The 22,531-nt window shown below is 41.9% G+C and overlaps 1 long non-coding RNA gene across 1 annotated transcript; it reads left to right on the top strand.

The window, feature by feature from the left end:
* The first annotated feature begins 627 nt into the window (after positions 1–627).
* On the top strand, positions 628–22,155 carry LOC109154067. The gene is made up of 3 exons (XR_002049647.1): positions 628–748; positions 13,365–13,370; positions 22,144–22,155. It is a non-coding gene; the product is annotated as an uncharacterized LOC109154067 (long non-coding RNA).
* The last annotated feature ends 376 nt before the right edge of the window (positions 22,156–22,531 follow it).

The following is a 22,531-nucleotide window of genomic DNA, read 5'->3' as shown; positions in this document are numbered from 1 at the left end:
TATTAGTTTCAATTTTGGTTGATATATATTGGTATATCTTTTTCGTAGATATACATGTATATATAACCTTTGTTTCCGTTTTATATATATTTGTGTGTATATATATAGTTCGGATATATATCCAATAATATTTTATATACTTGTGTGTGTATATATAAATATTATTTTTGGGATATTAAATCGATTGTGGTTCATTATCACCAACAATCTTAAAACCTTATATTTTTTGATAATGAACAAGTCGATGGACTCCAAGAGTATTGGATCCGTGAATGTTGCCGGAGGTGCACATTCAAATGGTCGGAAAGGCAACGATGTTGCACATTCCGTGATGCCGGTTGACGGCAGCAACGTTGGAAATAATATTTCCATGGGAGTTGCAAAAACACACGATGGTGCTCCGGAGAACGTTGGTTCACGAACCGGTAGACCCGTGGCTAATGACACACAATTGGTACCTACTGTGTTGCCTAGTGGATCGGTTAAAAGCCACGAAGGATCCTATGATGGTGTGACCACTACATTGTCTGAGGACTACGGTAGTGTGACCAATGACTTCAACCGTAATCAAAGGAAACTTAAGCGGAAGCTTAGGGCCCGTTTACTAACAGAAAATTGTTCTCTGTTTTCTATTCTCTGTTTTTGAAAATTCTCTGTTTTCTATTCTCTGTTTTTGAAAACTGAAATTGAAAACTTGTTTACCTGTACTTATTTTCAAAATCCATTCTCCACTTACTAAATTAAATATGTACTAGATACATATATTTATAAGTTATTTCGTGACAAATTAAAAGGTCATTACAAAACATTGATTGCAATAATTTAAAATAAGTTGTTTCGTGACGAAGTGTGATTACAAAACATTGCAAATAAAATTGAGTACACCATCAATGATTATAATTTGTTCATAGTGCATTTGCCAAAAAACCGGGTGCATTTGGGTAATCACCTTCAATAACGTAGTAATAACATATTCAATTGAGAAAAAAAACATACTCAAGAAGTACTAAATTACGCCAAGTTAAATAATTGAAATTAATAGGCCTCCCACGATCATTGGCATGAGAGAAGTGAGAACATATATTTACTGGAAGGTTACCCAATCATTATTGTGTGGACCATGGTCCGTACAAGTTGTGTGGACCATATTTTGTCTACTGTAAAATAATGTACATTCAGTACAAAAATAATGTACATTCAGTATAAAAATAATGTACATTGTATTCAGGGAATGTACATTATTTTTGTTCTGAGTTTACATTATATTGTATAATGTACATTCAGTACAAAAGTACTGACATTTAGTATATTAAAAATATACTTTTTGTTATGATTCACATAACATTGTGTGGACCATGGTCCACACAATAATTTGCCCATCTAAAATCTTGAAAATGTAGTAATTTGTTTTGGATTTACAAAAATAGACGCCATATTTGTTTCTGTATTTTTGCTAAATAGACGCCATATTGGATTTACAATCATAATGTATTTAGAAGAAAGAAGAAAAGGAAGAAAGAAGAAAAAGAGTCTGCCAGGATTCGATAGTACTGGGTACTGTTCACCCGTTAGTTTTCAATTTTGAAAACACATTTTCATTGTATCTCTAAACTATTGCAAAAAGAGAAAATAATTCTCAGTTTTGAAAATGAGAAAAAAGCATAGTAAACACCTCAGCTTGTTTTCAATTTTCAGTTTTCGAAAATTCTTGAAAATTTCCTGTTAGTAAACGCCCTCTTAACTTTCAAGAAGATTATGAGAAGAAGGAGAAATGTCACTACGAAGCGAACCATCATCCTGGTGAAAAGGTTGAGGACAATTTCGCTATGTTTAAAACATGTGGATGGTTGGACGAGTGAGGTCACAACCGAGGTACCCCCGATGTGCCCTATGGACCACCCTTGGTGGGTGGACGGTTGGAAAATGGAACAAGGCACACGGGTTGAAGGATTACTACGAGATAGGAATACGGAAATGTGTTTCCAATGTAATTTTCCTATTTATTTATTTTGAATAAATGTTTTAGTATCCTTGTGATACATTTTATTGTTGAATAAAATGAATTGTTCCATTTGTGTGTATTGAACTTTGTATATTTTAAAATATTCTTGTGTGATATTTTTAATATATATAAGATTCAATAAGGGTGCGTAGAGCATCACGAAGCATTATGTGGAAAATGCTAAAATGGCTTAACGGCCGGAGTGAAATGTAACAAGTGTGTTACATGTTTGAAATCCCGTAAAAGGACTTCGGTTCTAGTTCATGTTGAACGATACAGATTTCAAAGTAGGATCATTTTGTAAAAAATTGGAATAACTATATAATCATGAGCGCCACAGCTCGTGTGTTGAATATTTAAATAATATTCTGAGAACGATTATATGAGTTTGATTCAACTAGTCGGAAATTTGGTTGATTTGTTCTTGTTAATTGTGTTATAATTAACTTGATCAAAATTCTAAATTATACTAGTATGAAATGTAATTTGAGACAAATTGTTGGGACGTCAAATTAAGCTAGTTGAGCTTTTGATTTGTTGCACCCGAAATTAAGCTTGATTAGGCTTAATATGGTTGATTAAGTGTTGAGGCTTAATAAAGCCTAATTGCTTAATGTGTAGCACGAAATTTCCTTTGGAATTAGAATTACTCAATTCAGTGAGTTGAATTGAGATTAGGACCTAAAGTGCTAAGTAACTAGCATTGCCTAGATTCGTGTTACTTTAGTGCTTGACAGCACTAACGAAAGTATGCTTGGCTAATTTTGGAATTAGCTAATAAGCAATGAAATTGTAAACTAAGCAACGAAAGATTGTTGTGGGTTTATAATTTAAAGCAATGGAAGATTGCTTTGAGGTCAGCCCTTTAAGTTGCAGCAATGAATCGTGCTTTGTGTAGCATGTTTCGTGCTTCATACTAAGCACTGATTCGTGCTTCAATTTCGGAAGCACTGATTCGGGTTTATGGTATTTCGGTCAAAACTGAATGGATTCGTAAGTGCTGATCTGTTCGCACCTACGAGATGTGCTAACGTGTAGCACATGTCTATTCTTTATAAGAATAAAAGGATAACCAAATTAATTGTGGATTAATGCGGTTATGAACGATCAATGTGGTGAACGTGAAACACCTATTGGTGATTTCGGCGCAAGCGTTGGTATTGTACTCGAGAGTACGGCACGGTATTCACCTCAATCGAACGTTGTTGCCGAACATAAATATCAAGACATAGATGAGTTCCGGTCTACCTCAAAGTATGTGAGGTGAGACAATACTTTGGACAAGTAAGTACCTTTTAAATAAGGTTATCCGCATGAAACTCTTACGAATTGTGGGTACGTAGGAAATTTTCCTACTAACGCCTGAAATGTGGGGGTGTCTTGCCAAAGGTGTGTATTGGTTCTTAGTACACGAGTCCTATAGTTTGGATGTACGTAAGAACACAATAAATTGAATCAAGTAATTCATCGTTCTTTGAAGATGTATCTTTGTGAAGGTTCAATAAAGGACATAGCACGTTGAAAGGAACTTTCGGCGTAACTATGGTTGAAGGGTATGAAAGATAACCCGAGCTCAAAGCTAGACGTAGCAAGAGAGCTAGGATTAAAAAATCCCGTGGTCCAGATTTTCTGACGTACATGCTAGAATGTGACGCGCATATTCTAACTTGTTTACTAGAAAATAAATTGGATTTTCTGACATGTTGTTAGGAAAGGAGCCTCGAACGTATGTAGAAGCGTTGACTTATACAGGTGGACCAACCCGAGAGAGGCTACCGAGAGTAAAGTAGATTCTATCTTAGAGAATCATACTTGGAACTAGTTGTTCTTCCTTTAGGTTGTAAAACCTCATGATCCTAAACAGATCACTAGTCGGAAGATAAAACCGGTTGGTTATATTGAAGTAAAATGGCCGGGCTTGTAATTGTAGATTACATGCAACGCGAGTGCCACGGTTACTTCGATATAAATATTCTCTCGTGATGAGAATAAAATCAATTAGTATGATACTTTCCATAGCCGTTTGGCGAGACTTGGAAGTTCATCAAAATGGATATATCGCTTTCTTAGTACACATGGAACGACCTGAGGGTTTGTGGTTCCACGATGTGAAAAGAAAGTGTGTAATTGGTGAGATCATTGTATGATTCGAAACAATTGCCTTAGTATTTAGCATGTAAGTTTTGATCATACAATGATGAGTAATGAGTTTAGTATAAACAAAGGTGACAACTGTCTACGTAATGCGTACAATAGACGGTGATATCACTATCTGTTTATACACGATAAACTCATCGTGGGTAGTAACGATCAGTTGATCAAATATACCCGGAACATGTTAAATTTCAGATTTGACATGAAGGATATGGGGTTGGCATATTTAATCTTCGGGATTAAAATCGTGAGAAGACCGTATGGTCTCATGGTAAGCCAATCTCGTTGTGTTGATTGTATAATCAAGTGGCTTGGACACCGTTAGATACTAACGTATAACTAGCCGATAATCACGGAAATTGTATTTCTCACGGAGAATACATTCAGATTATTGGTAGTTTAATTGTATCAAATGGGTTGTACTAGGCTAGATATTGCCTTTGCGGTTAACGAACTCGGTAGACATATGAGTAGCCCTAGTGTTGCGCACTAGAAGGCAATAGAAGTTATGAGATACTTAAGGTATGCTCGTGACGTTGGACTGCACAACGTGGGATATCTGGCCGTACTTGGAAAGTATAGCACGGATATCAAAGGACGCTAAGTCCATCAAAGGCTACGCCTTTACGTAGGCCAGTGCAGTCGGTTGGACGGAAATTCTCGAAATTAATTTGTGATAGCTAAGATCCGACGGGATCAAAGCTGAGATCCTTACACTCGTGTCGCGAGCGAGTAGGCCGAATGGCTATGCCATTATATTGAGAATGTTCCTAGTGGTAAACTCGTACCTCCAATTTGTGTGCATTGCGATGGTCAAGCCAAAATTGGTTAAGTACAGAGTTAGATGTAGAATGGTAAGTCTAGACTTATAAGTCGTTGACATAATACCATTAAACAATTTCTCACAACAGGGGTTATCTCTATTGACTACGTGATGTCAAAAGATAACGTAGCGGCCGCTAACTCGCTAACCCGAGGGTAAGCAAATGGTTGTGGAGAAATTGGAACGAGGAATGGGTCTAAAGCCCTTGGACTAAAAGTTCTATAGTGGATACCCAACCTAGCTGGCACCTAGGTTCAATGGGACAACTAAATTATGGAACGGAGCGTGTCACTGTGGGGGTCTCGGACTTCCTACCACTTCTCGTTAGAAACAGTGGCTCCCGCGCAAGGTTAGCATGTTGATGCTTTAATGATTCGAATTTCGGTTGACATGTGTGAGTATGCGGGATACTCGGAAAAGAATCACCTATGTGAGAGAGAAGTGAGGGTCGCTTCAAAGGAGAATTGATGGGCACAATTCTTCACAAACTCTCTTGCAGAACCAGGACGGTGACCCACGACCAAAATGAGCACACTCATGAGAACAGAGCATGGTTGGGAGGTTCCTGTGTGAGATATGTCATCATCTGCACAAACGGCAGTCGGTTCAAAGACATCGCGTTCTACCATACCGTCAGTAGAGTAAACCTGTCTTCACAAGGGAAGGTTCAAAGGGTATAGTGATCCCTACCTATCCTATGCAGGGATCGACCGTTGAACACAGTATGTTTCCGATTTCAAAATACCACGAAAATCAATTTTTCATTCATGTGGGGGATTGTTGGAAAAAATAGCTTAAAATGGCATATTAAGTGGCTATTTTGTGGTACAATTATCAGTGGGGTCCACTTCCGATTTGGGTTGGGTCAAAGTGGATTCGGGTTCTTCGTAGTGAGACGAAGAGATTGATATATTGTACGCTCAAAACGAATAATGGGTGAATGAGATATTGATTCTCAAAGTAGACCCATTTGAGTTGGAAAATGAAGGGAAAAAATGAGCTTTTGTTCCACATTGGTTTGGGAAGAGGATTTGCTTCACTATTTATACATGAGCTCTTTTTAAGCTTATTGAATTGTATAGCATAGAGGCTCTCTCTCGCGCGCAGGGGGGGGGGGGGGGGGTTGCAAATTAAATCCCAGAATGAGATCGAAAAGGCTTAGATCAAGCCTAATCTCGTGTGCGTCGGCACCTGCGGGCAATGCAGTGGTCAGGGTTCTAATTCATCAGCTGTTACTGGATTTAATTTTAATTAATTCCAATTTTATTTTGAATTAAAACCCATGTTAATGGTTGCTGTTACAGGAGTTGTAGGGATGCCCCTAAATGCCATAATAAAGGCTATTCACTCCTCATTCCCTATATAAGAAGGAGTTGAGCAGTAGCATTTTCAACACACAAGAAAAATAATTTTTCCAGCCTCAAAATACTTCTGCTTCTACTCCATTCTTGAAGCTGTGTTTTGCCCGTGCTCTTGTTCGCCGGGTTCGTTCGTTTGGGTGCTCAAACGTCGAACCGTTGTACGTTTTATCCTGGGAAACCTAGGCCACAACGCTCCTAGCACTTTTGGAAGGTGGCAAATAAGGTTTTAAGGAAAGAAAGGCACTCGCCTAACTCGTACATTTCTTCCTTCCTTCTCCTTCTTTCTTGTGTGGATTATGCTTTTAAGCAAAAATCCGTTCTCCCTCTTTTGATATATTAGTTGGATTGAACTTATAATCTGAGGATTATTAGTTTTAATTTTGGTTGATATATATTGGTATATCTTTTTCGTAGATATACATGTATATATAATCTTTGGATCCGTTTTATATATATATTTGTGTGTATATATATAGTTCAGATAAATATCCAATAATTTTTTATATACTTGTGTGTGTATATATAAATATTATTTTTGAGATATTAAATCCATTGTGGTTCATTATCACTAACATACCTAACCCTAAACCTAGGTATAAAAGGAAGCGAAGGTTTCGTCTACCTCGTTCGTCCGAAATCTAGATCGGATGCGCCCCTCAATTTGCTCTCTTCTCTCTTCTGAAATAGCGATCGCGTGCTTCTCTCTTCAAAAGTCGCGATTGACTGCTTCTCTCTTCCGTGCATCGCCGTTCGCCTTCTACTCTCTTTTCAAATCACGATCGTCTGTTTGTCTCTTCCGATGTCGCGATCGCCTTCGTCTGTTTTCCGAAGTCGCTAGCGATTTCGAAAAATTTTCCTTCTTTAGTTCACCGAATATAAATGCATGCAAATTCTTCGATAATCTATGTCAAGATCGTTCATAGGTATGTTTCTTGAAGTTCAAGTTCTACTTCTCTACTGTTTTTTTTTTTTCCTGAATCTCTATGTATAAAATAAAAAGACAAATAATAATAAGATGAATTGCAAAGCAAAGACAATATACTTGAAATGAATAATTGAATAAGAATAGTATACATGTGTTACATGAAACAAATTGTGAATAAACTCAAAACTATATATTTGAAAACAGTTTATATTATGAAATAATACAGAAAGAATATATTGAAATGTGCTTACATTAATTCATTTTTGATGTTGCACTGTGCATCAGTAAGAATGTATTGAAATGAATGCTTATTTGAATTCCTGTGACCAACAGAATTGATCTTCAACAAAATCTCTTAATTACCAAGTAAGTAGTTTGACCTTCAAAAATAACATTAAACTTCAGTCTTTCAAAAAACAACATTAATTCGAACAGTCCTCGAACAATGCTTAATTTCTCCTTTTTGAAAATGAGAAATTTTCCCTTTTTTCTTATATTTGAAAACTCATCAAGACTATCTGTAGAGTTATTATTGTTATTATCAAGTAAATAAACAAGTTATGAAAATAAAACAAGATGTACTATTCAAAAACCTTATATAAATATAATAAATATTAATATTTTATTTAATACTTCTACATGAAACATGTATGAATCTTTTATATTATCTTTTATTCATATACTTATATATTTAAATAAACAAATTCGACCTTCAATTACTTATGTATGAACTTCTCATGATATATAATCTTGCATTGATGTACTCTCAAATACTTATTTAGTTATAAACAATACATTAACTCATTCGCGCAATGTGCGTGTCAAATTAGTAATGACTATAGTCGAACATTTACTGAAAATGGTAATAAGATGAATAATATTACTATTCAAAAAAAGATGAATAACCCATAACAATTCAACAAAGATGTTTCGATGAATTGTTATGGGTTATTCATCTTTGTTGAATAGTAATATTATTCATCTTACTACCATTTACAGTAAATGTTCGACTGTAGTTGATATATACCCAAAATCAGTCGCCTAAACGGGAGGACAGATTAGGCAGACGGATCTACAAGCGATGCATTACTTGATAGGAGGAAGATTCCCAGAGACCTCCCGGACACGGTACAGGACGCCCCATAGTGACATCGACTCACCTCCTAACAGCCAGCCCGCCAGCCGGCGCGTCCCCGTGCGGGCTCTCAGAAGTGATGCGATTGGGCGACCAGCTACTATGGTCAGCGTGTCCCCGGCCAAACACCCCCACAGGGTTCGGTTGGGTGCCAGGCCACAAGGGCGGTGCGTCCCCGACCGTGTGCCTTTCCGGGACCCAGCCGGGCGACCAGGCTTTGCGGATAGGGTGTCATGGACTGGGGGCAAGGACCCAGGAAGGCTCCCCCGCGCAGTTGGGACCATTCCTGACCGGATGCACACCCAGAGACGCGTATCAGCGGATTCTACGGAAGCAATCTTTGCTTGTTAAGCAGTTTCCTTAGTTAATTCAGACGGAAAAGGAAGTTAATCAACGGTTGCATCAGCCCTTACGCTAGCCCTACACACCATGTAAAACCCCACATCTATGTATAAATATTCCCATGGGATCATCATGTAAGGGATCGGCATTTTTTAGGGTAAAAACCCTAGAGAAGTAAGACTCCATTATTCTCTCTCTCATTGAGATCTTGGTCCTCGTTTTCATCACCTCCAAAAAGTAACAAATATCCGGTAGTGTTGGCCTGCCGGATAGCCATCGAGGCTGTGAAAACCAACATTGGCGCCGTCTGTTGGGGATCGAAACTAAAGGTCCCGTTCCTAAGCTTTACTGATGGCACGTACCAGACATAGCAATCGCAACACCGGTCCCAACTAGTGCTGTCAATACGGGCTGGCGGGGCGGGGCGGGCCAAAGCCCGGCGGGCCACGGGCCTAAACGGGGCGGGCTAAAAAAGCCCGCTCCTAAACGGTCCTGGGTTTTATAGGCCCGGACCGTCCCGCTAGTGGCCTGCGGGCTAGGCGGGCCCCCGCCAAAACCCTTTTTTTTTAAAAAAAAAAAATTGTTTATCAAACAACTAACTAATTAAAATAAATTGATAATAAGTCATAACTCACATAAAACATAATAATCAAACATTAAATATTACATTAAGTTCAAAGTTCATAGTTTATCAAACATCAAACTAGTCACAACTACAAAGTCCAAAAATATTACACATAAAAATAATTTTAAAGAGCATATTTTATATAAAAATAATTTATTTAAAATAAAATAAAATAATGGCGGGTAGCCCGCGGGCCTAAACGGGGCGGGCCAAAAAAGCCCGCTCCTAAACGGGCCTCTATTTTCAAAACCCGCCCCCTACCTAAATAGGGGCGGGGCGGGCCAGCCCGGCGGGCTAAGCCCGTTTTGACAGCTCTAGTCCCAATGCTGCTGCCCTGCCGGCTAATGAGCATGTAACAGTTATCGCGAACCCGCCAAAGCCGCCCGCAGATAGCCGCGTATCCGTTGGTGACCTGAGGGAGCAGCTAAATCACCACGCCACTGGGGAAAAATTTGTAAAAACCCAAAATTTTATTTTATAAATCCAATTTTAAGAAATTCTAAAATAGCCATTTTCACTCCATTAAAATTTTTTGCGATCAATTAGTGTTTGAATAAATTATTTTGGACTCATTTTAAATTAATTCAACACCAAAACTTATTTTATTCCAAAATCCTAAATCTTCGGGTACTTCGCGTACCAAGTTTTAAATTGAGAAACCAATCTGAGTGAAACCGGGAAAATTCAAAGAAACTTTAAACAAGTGTTCATCTAGAAAACTTTTTGAAAAAATTCATTTTCAACCCCAAAGTATTTAAAATAGCATTTCTAGCCCTTGGTCCATGGACCATGGTGGACAACTAGACATCCAAAACCCTTTCCTGCATCATCTCTTAGCCAATGAAAATTACACGTTTGCCCTCCACCAAACATTGTTGATTTTCCTAGGGTTTAGAGCCCTATAAAATGGAATGTTATCAGACTTTGCGTCTTTGATTCTCTTCCTTGTCTTTCCCAAGCCAACTTTGCAAGAAAACTCAGTAAGTTCCATTTCTTCATTCTTCACCTAGCTTCTTTGGTTTCTACCTTCCATCTCTAAGAAATTAGCTCTTAAGGCTTGTTGTTTTGGTTGGTTGTCTTGTCTAGGAGGTGAAGGAGGGTGTAGCTAGTTGGGAAGAAGGAGAAATCCCAACAAAAAAAGAGGAATCTACAAAGGTATAACCCCATGGACTCCCTATCCGGTTTTGGCTCTGTGAAGCCTATTATATTGAGTAGAAATGAGTAGAAATTGTGAAATTTTGTTGTGTTTGAGCTTGGAAGTGATCTAGTATTTGTCTTTGAAGTGTTGATAATGTTTTGGATGTTTTGGACATGGTTGGAATGATTTTTGTATATGAAAACACCTATCTGGTGCACACACAGTGTGCACCAGACCAGAGCAGCGGCCCTAGCCGCGGCCCATCAGGAGGGCAGTCGGCTAGAGCCCGGGCCAACCGAGCCTAGGGCACGGCCCTAGGAGAGGGCCGTTGCCTAGGCCTGGCCATGTAACGGCCTACATGTGGCGGCTCATGAGGATTCCCGCCCTAGGTCCCTGAGTATTGATCTGAGAGGATTTTATGCAGTGGCTGGGCCCTTGTGGCTCAGTTACATGTCGTTTCAGGCCAGGTGTGTAACACCCCGTGTTACGACCCCTAAGATCAATTAAATCATTTAATCAATTACCCAAAAGAAAGAATTAAATCACAGTAATTAATTAGGAAGGCCCACCATAGTCCACGGGCCCTTACCCCTAAACCCAATCCTTAGTCCCAAAAGAAATAGAACTAGCAAGCCCATAATATTAGTTCCTAACTAGGACACCTAAATATATAAATAGGGGACTTAAGAGGCACCTAGAAACCCCCACAAGAATAACGCCCCACCTCCCCGAAGAGCTCCAAGAATCCCCCTAGAAGAAATCAAGAAAGCAAGAAAGCTTAAAGAAAGACCCTTCATAGCCAAGGAATTAATTAAGGCTAAGAGGTAACCCATGTCTCAACAAAACCTATTTTCATAGTTATGATTCCCCCTTAGGGTTTCCCCATATTATTGTGTATCAATGACTTGTGATGATTATGATTGATGATTGATGTGATGATCCCATGGGGGATCTTGATAATCTTGATATTGGGAGATTCTTGATAATTATGATGTTCTTGATGATTATATGGAGTTCTTGATGATTATGTGTTGTTCTTGATAATTGTGTGATGCCCTTGATGCTTATGTGTTATTCTTACCGAATCTTGCAATTAGAAGGCGAATCGTATTCTTGTTGATATAAAAGTGATTAGAACCCTAGGTTGTATCGTATGATATTATTCTTGGATTATCGGGTGGGGTAATCGCATGTTTGGATGTTGATTATGGTTAGAAAAGCATGATAGGTTATGTGCCGTTCGTTTCTCGTATTTGATCCGTTAATTGTCTACGTGTTGTCGTTGATTGCGTTGTAAAGTGTCTAAGCATGATTTTGGGTTCCACAATGGTTCTCGGGGCGAAATTGTGTGATAAGAGTCAGTGGGGGGGTAGGTTGGGGGTAGGGGACCCGCCACCTACCCACGGCCGGAATGGTGATCCCGGCAGCGGGCAGCCGGTGGGCGGGCAGCTGCCCGCCGGCGACCCGCTGCCCGGAATAGTGAATCCGGCGGGCAGCCGGCGGGTGGCCCCCACCCACCGGCTACCCGCTGGAATTTTCCCCATCTTGGGTTCCCGGCTTTCCCGTTTGATGTTTCCCCGTCCCCCGTGGTGTCCCAACGGACTCCGTTTATCGTGCCTATGACTAGTTTGATATTTCGGGTACCGTTCGTAGGTTTATGAGTCTATTATATTGCATGCTAGTTGAATTGGTATCCCGTTGACCTAGGTGGAAGAAGTATGAACCCCTTAGGACTATTCTTAGTATGTGATGGATCACGCATAGGTTTTGTTATACGTTTTCTCCCCCTTCCCAATGTGTTAATGTGGGCTGCATGTACTTGCTATGTGTTATGTGTGCATGTAACCCCGAGTTGGTTAAGATCAATCGGGCTATACGGGCATTCGGGTGGGTTGAGAACCATACCGGCTGTTAACCAGGCTGGTAGAGACCGGTCAGGTATATAAATATTATATAGGACTAAGTTCCACTATACGGGCAGTCGGATGGGCTGAGAACCATACCGGCTGTTAACCAGGCTGGTAAAGACCGGTCAGGTATATAAATATTATATAGGACAAAGGTCCACTATACGGGCAGTTGAATGGGCTGAGAACCATCTCAACTGTTAACCAGGCTGGTAAAGACCGGTTAGGTATATAAATATTATGTAGGACAAAGGTCCATCAGCCGGTTGCGATCGGCTCCTCCGTAATGTGAGACGGGGCAGGGTGCTGCGGGGCCGTGTCAGAGCTATATGCACTGACCCTCATGTATGGGCATGCGATTGGTCCTGTGGCGCCAACAAAGTGTGCTATTTGATGAGATATAGATGAGTTGTGTTTATGAGTATATTGGGGGATTTGACTATGGGATTTATCCCAGGGATTGTGTATGATGGGTTATGATTATTATTCGTGATCAGGTTTATCTGTCTTGCCTGTTGTGGATTGTATACACTTGATTATAACTTTTGCTTGTGTCTAGCCTTATCTGTCGAGTCATTCCCGGTCTTAAAAGCTAGAGTCTCGTAGGATATATCTTCATGCTTCAAAATGATTTTCATATATCTATATATATATATATCTCTATATGTATTGTATTTCAACGCGTTGGAGTGGGTTACCAGCATCTCTCGCTGAACAGATATATTTGGCTTTCAGGCACAGAAGAATAAGTCACTGGAGCGCGCTAGAACTTGGAGCGTAGAAGTAGATAGTTTCCCTTCCGGCCTGCGTGCCATGTTTATGCATTTACATTACTAAGGATATTAGATAGTTAGCCTGTGCACCTGAGTTCTCTAGCTCAGGTGTGGCATAGCACCCCGCACTCTTGTATTATGTTTTGGGATTTAATGGGATTTCACCTTTATTTTATAAGTTTTAAGTATCTTGAAAATCTGGGGTGTTACAGTTGGTATCAGAGCCTAAGTTTGACCCTAGGATAAGACTCTTAAGACCGGACTTTAGGACATTAAGCTTGAACTCTAGGTATTATGAAACATAGGATTCAGGAATCTTAGGACGCGCGGTGAGATTGTGAAACCTACACATAACCCCCCTCCTTACTTTATCCCTCTCTAACTTAAAGGAACTCTCCCCTTCACTTATTGCATCACGGTAAGAACACAAAATAACATCGACCTATGAACTCCAGGATGGCACCGAGGAGAAGACAGGTAGGAACGCCAAAACTCCCCACGGAGGAATTCCTGATTCAGAATCTGCAACGCCTGGCCCAAATTGCCCAGGCACTAAGTACTACCGTACCCCAGCCTTTACTGAACGAGAACATGGAAATCCAACACCAAGTCTCGTCACACCAACCACCCACCCTCTCAGGAAACGAAGACCGCACGACCCTCGAGGAGTGGATCGGGACTTTCGACAAGATATTCAGGGCAACTAAATGCCCCGAGGGCCACCAAGTAAGAATGGCCTCCTTCTACTTCAGACACGAGGCCGACACCTGGTGGGCTCACGAAGGACCCACCCTTGAACAAGACCCCGGATTCAGCTGGGAAACCCTAAAAACGCGGCTACGAGAACAATTCTATCCCAGCCACCTAAGAGCCACCATATACGAAGAATTCCTCCACCTAAAACAAGGTGCAACCTCGGTCACGGAATACTACCAACAATTCCACCGACTGGCTCGCCTCATCCCCGAGCTAGTACCCACCGAGAGGGTCAAGACCGAAAGGTTCATAACGGGCCTTGACCCCGAATATCAAAAAGCCTTAGCCACACAAGAGCCAGGAACCCTCAGGGAAGCCTATGCCAAGGCATCCCAGCTACAACAAGTGCCAAACCAACCCCGGGAAACACGCCTGGGAAACAAAAGGAAATCAGAAGGAAATCACATGAACCCCACCCGCAGCCTTAAAAGCCCCAGGGCCGCCTCACCCCACTTAGTCACAACGCCAACCGCTCAAGGAAGAATCCTCACTCTAAGCAAAGCCAAAATTGGGGATAGCAACATAGTCTCCGGAACCTTCCTAGTACACGCCACCCCCGCCACAGTGTTATTTGACTCAGGGGCTACCAACTCATTTATAGCAACCGAGTTTGCCACTCGGCTCGGCCTCAATACCAGCACCAAGGTCCGACTCCAAGTCAAAGTGGCCTCTGGCGAAATCCTAGAATGCGACCGCATGTACAAGGATACAATGATCACCATACAAGGGATGGAATTTCCCAGCAACTTAATCCGATTCAAACTGGATGGGGTACAAGTGATTTTGGGCATGGATTGGCTAGGAAAATACCAAGCACAAATCCTATGCGGAGAACAAAAAGTGGTCCTACGAGGAACAAACGGTAAGAGGGTATCTTACCATGGAACCCACCAGGAAGCCGGGATCAAAGTGGTGAACATGATGAAAATGAAGAGATATCTAAACAAGGGAGGCGAGGCCTTCCTATGTTCGGTCGAGGACCTCAGCACCAAAACCCCCGAACCACAAACCATCCTAGTGGTAAGCGAATTCACCGACGTCTTCCCGGACGAAATCCCCGGGGCACCCCCAGTCAGAGAAGTCGAGTTCACCATAGATCTCGTACCGGGCGCTGCCCCAATTTCTAAACCTCCCTACCGATTAGCACCAAAAGAAATGAAGGAACTAAAAACGCAACTGCAAGAATTGCTAGACAAGGACTACATCCGTCCTAGCACCTCCCCATGGGGAGCGCCAGTGTTGTTTGTTAAAAAGAAGGACGGGAGCATGCGCCTATGCATCGACTACAGGGAACTTAACCAAGTCACGATAAAGAATAAGTACCCCCTTCCCCGAATCGACGACTTGTTCGACCAACTTAAAGGGGCAGGGGTATTCTCAAAAATTGATCTAAGATCCGGGTATCACCAAATACAGGTGGCCAAACCGGACATTCAGAAAACAGCCTTCCGGACACGTTACGGTCACTATGAATTCACCGTAATGCCCTTCGGACTCACCAACGCGCCTGCCATATTCATGGACCTCATGAACTGAGTGTTCCGACCCCACTTGGATGACTTCGTCATTGTATTCATTGATGACATCCTAGTCTACTCCCGAAACAAGGAAGAACACGAAAGACACCTCCGCATAACCCTGCAAACCCTAAGAGAGCATCAACTATACGCCAAGTTCTCTAAATGCGAATTTTGGAAGGACAACGTGGCCTTCCTAGGTCACGTGATAACCAAGGAAGGGATTAAGGTGGACCCCGCCAAGATCCGTGTCGTTAAAGAATGGACCACACCAAGCTCACTCACCGAAGTCCGAAGCTTCCTAGGCTTGGCGGGCTACTACAGGAGATTTGTACCCGACTTCACCAGGATAGCCCAACCCCTCAACAAACTCATGAAAAAGGAAACCCCCTTCCAATGGGACAACGACTACGTCACGGCCTTTCAAGAATTGAAGGATAAGTTAACCACGGCACCCGTACTCGCCATCCCCTCCGGGGAGGAAGGATTCGAGGTCTTCAGTGACGCATCCAAGAAGGGGTTGGGGTGCGTGCTAATGCAAAAAGGCCGAGTAATAGCCTACGCATCCAGGCAGCTCAAAACCCATGAGGAAAACTACCCCACCCACGACCTCGAGCTAGCCGCCATCGTGTTCGCACTAAAAATTTGGAGGCATTACTTGTACGGGGTGCAATGCAAGATTTACACAGACCATAAGAGCCTAAAGTACATCTTCACCCAAAAAGACCTAAACATGAGACAACGGAGGTGGTTAGAACTCATAAAGGATTACGACCTGGACATCCAATACCACGAGGGAAAAGCTAACATGGTGGCAGATGCACTAAGCAGGAAGACTAACCACTCCCTCAACACCACTTGGGTCCTACCGGACCAACTGTACAGGGATTTCCAAAGACTGAATTTGGAAATAATAAAACAAGGTCAAAACCACCCCGGCACCCACATATTCAACACACGAGTCGTGCCTACGCTCTTCGAAGAAATCAAGATAGGGTAACAGCAGGATCCGGAACTAGATAAAATCTGCCTCGACCTAACCCAGGGGAAGGAAGGACCCTTCAAAATACACGAAGACGGCAGTCTCCGTTACCAAGGTAGGTGGTGCGTGCCCTCGACGCACCCCCACTTGAAGCAACAAATCCTGGAGGAAGGACACAACACCCCATACTCGATTCACCCAGGGGGTGACAAACTATACCAAGATGTAAAAAGGTCGTTTTGGTGGCCCAACATGAAAAAGGAAATCGCGGATTTCGTGGCCAGGTGTCTGAATTGCCAAAGGGTGAAGGCCGAACGATGCAAGCCCAAGGGACTCGTACAACCCCTTGAGATACCACAAGGAAAGTGGGATTCCATATCCATGGATTTCGTCGGGGGACTACCCCCAACAAAGACCGGCAAAGATAAGATTTGGGTCATAGTGGACCGACTAACCAAAACAGCACGATTCATCACCATGAAGGAAACGTGGACAATGACACAACTGGCCCAAGCTTACTTGAGCCGAGTAGTGAAGTATCACGGAGTCCCCCGAAACATCGTATCCGATAGGGACTCCAGGTTCCTCTCGCAATTTTGGAAATCACTGCAAATGGCCTTGGGTACACAACTAAAACTAAGCACTGCTTTCCACCCCACCACGGACGGCCAAACCGAGAGGACCATTCAGACCCTCGAAGACATGCTAAGAGCCTGCGTGTTGGACTTTCAAGGGACATGGGAGGAACACCTAGACCTCATTGAATTCTCGTACAACAACAGCTACCATGCGAGCATTCGCATGGCGCCCTACGAAGCTCTATACGGACAAAAGTGCAGAACCCCCTTATGTTGGGAAGACATGGTCGACCCAATACCACTAGGGCCCCAACACCTACAGGACACAATCACCAAGGTCAAACACATCCGGGAAAGGATGAAAGCTGCCCAGGACCGCCAAAAGTCCTATGCCGACCTAAAAAGGAAACAAGCCGAATTCAACACTGGGGACAAAGTCTGGTTAAGAATCTCGCCCACACGAGGGGTAATGAGATTCGGAAAGAAAGGAAAGCTCAGCCCTCGATTTATCGGCCCCTATGAGATCATAGAAAAAGTTGGGAACCTAGCCTTTCGCCTCGCCCTACCCGTCGAACTAGAACGAGTACACAACGTATTCCACATATCCCAACTAAAGAAATACGTACACGACCCGAGTCACGTGCTTCAACCCGAGGTCGTGAACCTCGACGAGTCACTAGTATACGAAGAAAGACCCGTGAGGATCCTGGACACCAAGACAAGAAACAATCGTCGTCGAGCCATAGAAATGGTGAAAGTCCTCTGGACCAACCATGGGACCAAGGAAGCAACGTGGGAGCTCAAAGACACAATGAGGGAACGCTACCCCGAACTTTTCACACCAGGTAACTAAGAAAAAGTCACACGGCAAGGACCAAGCTTCGGGGACGAAGCTTCCCGATAAGGGGGGGAGAGTGTAACACCCCGTGTTACGACCCCTAAGATCAATTAAATCATTTAATCAATTACCCAAAAGAAAGAATTAAATCACAGTAATTAATTAGGAAGGCCCACCATAGTCCACGGGCCCTTACCCCTAAACCCAATCCTTAGTCCCAAAAGAAATAGAACTAGCAAGCCCATAATATTAGTTCCTAACTAGGACACCTAAATATATAAATAGGGGACTTAAGAGGCACCTAGAAACCCCCACAAGAATAACGCCCCACCTCCCCGAAGAGCTCCAAGAATCCCCCTAGAAGAAATCAAGAAAGCAAGAAAGCTTAAAAAAGACCCTTCATAGCCAAGGAATTAATTAAGGCTAAGAGGTAACCCATGTCTCAACAAAACCTATTTTCATAGTTATGATTCCCCCTTAGGGTTTCCCCATATTATTGTGTATCAATGACTTGTGATGATTATGATTGATGATTGATGTGATGATCCCATGGGGGATCTTGATAATCTTGATATTGGGAGATTCTTGATAATTATGATGTTCTTGATGATTATATGGAGTTCTTGATGATTATGTGTTGTTCTTGATAATTGTGTGATGCCCTTGATGCTTATGTGTTATTCTTACCGAATCTTGCAATTAGAAGGCGAATCGTATTCTTGTTGATATAAAAGTGATTAGAACCCTAGGTTGTATCGTATGATATTATTCTTGGATTATCGGGTGGGGTAATCGCATGTTTGGGTGTTGATTATGGTTAGAAAAGCATGATAGGTTATGTGTCGTTCGTTTCTCGTATTTGATCCGTTAATTGTCTACGTGTTGTCGTTGATTGCGTTGTAAAGTGTCTAAGCATGGTTTCGGGTTCCACAATGGTTCCCGGGGCGAAATTGTGTGATAAGAGTCAGTGGGGGGTAGGGGACCCGCCACCTACCCACGGCCGGAATGGTGATCCCGGCAGCGGGCAGCCGGCGGGCGGGCAGCTGCCCGCCGGCGACCCGCTGCCCGGAATAGTGAATCCGGCGGGAAACCGGCGGGTGGCCCCCCACCCACCGGCTACCCGCTGGAATTTTCCCCATCTTGGGTTCCCGGCTTCCCCGTTTGATGTTTCCCCGTCCCCCGTGGTGTCCCAACGGACTCCGTTTATCGTGCCTATGACTAGTTTGATATTTCGGGTACCGTTCGTAGGTTTATGAGTCTATTATATTGCATGCTAGTTGAATTGGTATCCCGTTGACCTAGGTGGAAGAAGTATGAACCCCTTAGGACTATTCTTAGTATGTGATGGATCACGCATAGGTTTTGTTATACGTTTTCTCCCCCTTCCCAATGTGTTAATGTGGGCTGCATGTACTTGCTATGTGTTATGTGTGCATGTAACCCCGAGTTGGTTAAGATCAATCGGGCTATACGGGCAGTCGGGTGGGCTGAGAACCATACCGGCTGTTAACCAGGCTGGTAGAGACCGGTCAGGTATATAAATATTATATAGGACTAAGTTCCACTATACGGGCAGTCGGATGGGCTGAGAACCATACCGGCTGTTAACCAGGCTGGTAGAGACCGGTCAGGTATATAAATATTATATAGGACAAAGGTCCACTATATGGGCAGTTGAATGGGCTGAGAACCATCTCAACTGTTAACCAGGCTGGTAAAGACCGGTCAGGTATATAAATATTATGTAGGACAAAGGTCCATCAGCTGGTTGCGATCGGCTCCTCCGTAATGTGAGACGGGGCAGGGTGCTGCGGGGTCGTGTCAGAGCTATATGCGCTGACCCTCATGTATGGGCATGCGATTGGTCCTGTGGCGCCAACAAAGTGTGCTATTTGATGAGATATGGATGAGTTGTGTTTATGAGTATATTGGGGGATTTGACTATGGGATTTATGCCAGGGATTGTGTATGATGGGTTATGATTATTATTCGTGATCAGGTTTATCTGTCTTGCCTGTTGTGGATTGTATACGCTTGATTATAACTGTTGCTTGTGTCTAGCCTTATCTGTCGAGTCATTCCCGGTCTTAAAAGCTAGAGTCTCGTAGGATATATCTTCATGCTTCAAAATGGTTTTCGTATATCTATATATATATATCTCTATATGTATTGTATTTCAACGCGTTGGAGTGGGTTACCAGCATCTCTCGCTGAACAGATATATTTGGCTTTCAGGCACAGAAGAATAAGTCACTGGAGCGCGCTAGAACTTGGAGCGTAGAAGTAGATAGTTTCCCTTCCGGCCTGCGTGCCATGTTTATGCATTTACATTACTAAGGATATTAGATAGTTAGCCTGTGCACCTGAGTTCTCTAGCTCAGGTGTGGCATAGCACCCCGCACTCTTGTATTATGTTTTGGGATTTAATGGGATTTCACCTTTATTTTATAAGTTTTAAGTATCTTGAAAATCTGGGGTGTTACAAGGTGTCACGGGCCCTTGTGGCTCGGTACCTCGGGGTCGTCTCGACGCACGTTTTGGCTTTGACTTCGTTGATTTTGGATTAAAAATGAGCATGTTATGATGGATTTAGTAATTGTTTTGCTACACAGTATGTGTATTTGAAGTTCACTATGAAAGAGAAATGTTTTGCTTTGTTATCTGATGTTATATTTGTATTGAGTAGAGAAGCATGATCACTTTGAAAATATGATTTATTATGAATGCATGACTAGAATGTGATATTTGATCAATGAGATTTGAAGCATATTTTGTTGATAGAAATATATAGAATTTGCTATGTTGCAAACCGAGTAAGATATTGTATCCTTGAGAATTTTATGGATTATGTACATGGTTTTGGAGCATGTTGTAGAGTATTTTGCATCTCACATATATCATATTTCAAAAATGCATAAGGAGCCAACGTGAGCCCAAGTATTACTTTCAAAAATCCATAAGCATGTAGTATATCATTATTTGATGCATTGAGAAGTTGTTGAGTTGTTGCATGCATAAGATTGATGCATGAGAGATATATTTATGTATTATCTATATCGGTGAGGTTTTGGAGGACCCCGTTTGGACTATGTACTCTCGGATGATTTTATGGAAATTGCGGTCCCAGTATATGTAACACGGTGTATTCCCACGTTACGAGGTTGGAAACTGCCTGCCAGGCTTGGAATCATGGTCAGGGGGTGTGCACGCTAATAGTTCGATACCTGATTCCACAGAGTTTGAGCATATAACCAAGAGAGTGGTTTGATGGACGAGCAGAGTATTAGGTCGGCTAGACGCCGTGCCCGGATAGGTTCACTCACGCTATGGTGAAATTCCTACCTCGTCCATTTAAAGAGAAAGAATGAGTCATTGCGACTCTAAGAAAGAAAGAAGTGAGTCATTGCGACTCTAAGAAAGAAAGAAATGAGTCATTACGACTCTAACAAAAGAAATTAAGAAAGCAAGTCATTTATGACTCAATGAGACCTCCACATAAAGTATTCTATTTTACAAATGAGTGTATGGGTATATTTATAGTATTGCACGAGATTGCATATGAGTATAGTATTGCACGAGATTGCATATGAGTATAGTATTGCACGAGGTTGCATATGAGTATATCTATAGTATTGCACGAGATTGCATATGAGTATAGTATTGCATGAGATTGCATATGAGTATATTTACAGTATTGCACGAGATTGCCTTTGAGTAGGGTATTGCATGAGCTTGCATAATGAGAATGATGATTCAAGTTTGTATTTCGAGCATGATTGTTTTGTTACATTTTGAATTCTTGTATATCCAGTTTACATGAAGAGAACTTGAGAGCATAAAGATAACTTTCGTATGGTTTATTAGCATGAAATTACTTGTAAGCATGAGTTGCTTGATAAGTTTGTTGTAATGTTTACATGTTGAGATATCTATGTTGTTAAGTCTTTTGTTTTGAAGCATGGCAGTTGATTTTATAGGTTGCAAGTATATAGAAAGAATGTGGTGTGATTATAGTTGCCTATGAGATGAGATTGTTGTTTATGAATGTTATCAAATGTTTTCCAAAGTATATTCTATAGTACTTTACAGGGTTGAGTGTAGTTATACTTAGCTTCGTGCTAATGGGTGTTTTCCTATTTGTCTATGTGTTGCTTGTAAAACCCCTTTCAGGTGGGGCGAACTTGCGAAGTGATCGAGTTAGACTAGTCTATTAGTTTAGAAGTCTAAACCCTTTATGTTTTGCTTATGTTTTTATCTACCGGATTTTAGACTCATGATGTTTGGAAGTGTTTTGATGATGTAGACATCGGGGTGTGTTTATTCCCCTTATGATTAAATTAAGTTTGATGGACTGTAACACCCCAGATTTTCAGGACGTTTAAAACTTATAAAATAAAGGTGAAATCTTATTAATTCAAAACGTAACATAAAGAGTACGGGGTGCTATGACACACCTGAGCTAAAGAACTCACGTGCACAGGCCAACTAACTAATATCCTTAACAAAGTAAATGCATATCATGGCACGTAGGCCGAAAGGGAACTATCTACTTCTACGTTCCAAGATCTAGCGCGCTCCAGTGACTTATTCTTCTGTGCCTGAAAGCCAAATATATCTGTTCAGCGAGAGATGCTGGTAACCCACTCCAACGCGTTGAAATACAATACATATATAT

The sequence above is a fragment of the Ipomoea nil genome, unplaced genomic scaffold (genome assembly GCF_001879475.1).
Source record: "Ipomoea nil cultivar Tokyo-kokei standard unplaced genomic scaffold, Asagao_1.1 scaffold2580, whole genome shotgun sequence".
NCBI lineage: Eukaryota > Viridiplantae > Streptophyta > Magnoliopsida > Solanales > Convolvulaceae > Ipomoea > Ipomoea nil.
This window is presented reverse-complemented; position numbering and strand designations above follow the sequence as displayed.